The sequence below is a fragment of the Morone saxatilis genome, unplaced genomic scaffold (assembly GCF_004916995.1).
Source record: "Morone saxatilis isolate NCDOM2014 unplaced genomic scaffold, NCSU_SB_2.0 Contig19, whole genome shotgun sequence".
Lineage (NCBI taxonomy): Eukaryota > Metazoa > Chordata > Actinopteri > Moronidae > Morone > Morone saxatilis.
This window is the reverse complement of record NW_023339751.1, coordinates 4,677,301-4,679,537: the sequence shown is the minus strand read 5'-3', so window position 1 is coordinate 4,679,537 and position 2,237 is coordinate 4,677,301. Positions and strand designations below refer to the sequence as shown.

The 2,237-nt window shown below is 44.2% G+C and overlaps 1 protein-coding gene across 1 annotated transcript in view; it reads left to right on the top strand.

Annotated features, from left to right (window-relative positions):
- Window positions 1-2,237, top strand: part of fgfr2 (fibroblast growth factor receptor 2) — a 40,127-nt gene that overhangs the window by 12,852 nt on the left and 25,038 nt on the right. The gene's annotated exons all lie outside the window — the stretch shown is intronic.

Sequence of the window (2,237 nt, the reverse complement as noted above, 5' to 3'; positions counted from 1 at the left end):
GTATGTTGGATCAGTACCAGCACTTCTCTGAGCATGGCGTGGAGCCTTGGCCTCAGGCCGAGGACTTGAGCGAGGGAGGAGGGTGCATGTAGGCGTGGGAGGGAATGAGAGCGGAGAGTGCGGGGTGTAGCTTTATATTCGTGGCTTTTCTTTTCTTCTTCTGGAGCACTCAGAATGGGTTGGGCATCAGGCCACCACAAAACAGAGCATTTTGATTTGACTTTGTATAGAAGATTGAACAACATAAGCCAGTGAAAAAAGATAAAAAGGGAGAGAGTCCAAAGTGTTTGTCCATCATCAGCAGTGGGTGGTGTTATTGGAGGAGACATGGAAGAGCCTCTACAGGGATCTGTGAGGGAAGCTGTGTTTAGGGGAAGGGTGAGGTAGGGTGAGAATTGAGGGTGGTGGTGGAGGGTAGCACTGATGTCATGATGAAGTTAAAGAGCCACATGGAGCTTTGCATTATTTTACATTATTGTTTACATCATGACTCATTGTCATTGTGCCTCCCCTTTAGTTAAAGCTGCAGGGTTTTCATGGAACAATCTATCTCACCAACATAATTAAAGTTATGACTAAACGTTAAGACAAAGACATAAATCATGCAGCTAAAGCACTCAGGAATAGCACAGAGAGAGCTGTTCATAAACCGTTATATGCTGTAATGGATACTGAAATGAAAAAAATTGGCAACTGTTGAAAAACTAATTTGAGATTTCTAAAATAAAGTCATATTGTGAAGAAAGTCACGTTAGATTAATAAAGTCGAAGTCATAATTTCTCGAATAAAAAGTCAAAATGTTATGGAAATAAAGTTGCGAGGTTGCAAAGAAAACGTCATAATGACCCTGAAAACTTATTTACTCAATCAGCTTCTCACAATGGGTAATGGGGTTCTACATGAACATGCAGTTTGCTGCCAATGTGTGAACAGTTTTGGCTATTTCACAACAGTGATTTCATTATTTTTATTTTGTCTGAGCTCAACTCGCTTTTTTTGAAGTGGGTGGGACTCTGATGTCACAGATTTCTGTAAACCAATCAGGATTTAGCAACACTAAATAAACAATTTAAAAGCAGTTTGGATTAGCTAAAAATGTTTATCTTTTTGACAAAGTTGACATTTTGGAAATGCATGATTTTCACAAGACCAATACTCTTGAAACCGTATTCTCGAAATCTCACATTGTTCCCCCAACAGTGGCCCTAAAAATTCAGTGTAAAAAGTATGATCACTTGTTTGTTTTGCAAATATACGTGGTAAAGAGGAGCATATCACAGCTTAGCATGAAATCAATTCAATACTGAAATGCTACTTTGGGTCACTGATGGATTTAACTCTCCAGAGGAACTCAGAGAGGAAAAGAGATCTTGACTCATAGCACAGGAGTTAGATAACCTCAGTTCACCCCAGGCCAGCTTAGGATAAACAGCCGTGAGTGGGGATCCGGATGCACTGGGCTTTGGGGGAGGCGGGGGTTCCTGGACTCCACAGCAGTTGGGCCAGTGAGAGTTTGGCTTCATCTGGAGAGAGGTCTGAGGGTCGTCTCGTTTGAAGTGCTGCCCCTCCGGATGGAGAGCATGGGAAACAGCAACGCTCACCTTTCATGTCCCAACCTCATCCTCCGACCCGGCTGCCAGTGTGGGGTCAGAGGTCGTTTTGGAGAGACAGCCTCGCAATGGGCCAGTCTCTACCTAATCTGTCTCTGTCTGAACGGACGGAGTGATGACAGAGAGTGAACGGGGAGAAACGGAAGGGACTGAGAGGTGAAGATGCAGGAAGAGAAGCTCAGATAGTGAGAGGGAAGAAGAAGAAAGGGGAATAACTAATTATAGTTTGAGTGCTTGCCGTATGCATCCATTCAGGAAGGAAGAGCACTGTTTACTGACTTTACTATCCAAGTATGCGTGACTTGTCCGGTTGTGCGTGCCAGAGAAAATGATGGGAGGTGTCTGATAGTATGCAGATTGGACAGGCGAGAAAGAGAGAGGAGGGAGGGTACTGGAACCAAATGTTCTCCTGGGATGTCAACTTATGTTTGAGGGTCATACTAAAGTCAGTAGTGGTCTTATCTGTGGGTATTCCCTGTGTTGCTTGTACTCCTGCTATTTGGAGAGGAAGTGATGGTGTGGAAGACTGTTTGGGTTGTTGTTTGACTTTGAGTTTCTCTTCCCCTCTGAGCTCCATCTGCTTAGGCAATCACGCTCCCAGGTGCAGGGAGAAAGGGCGGGTGGGG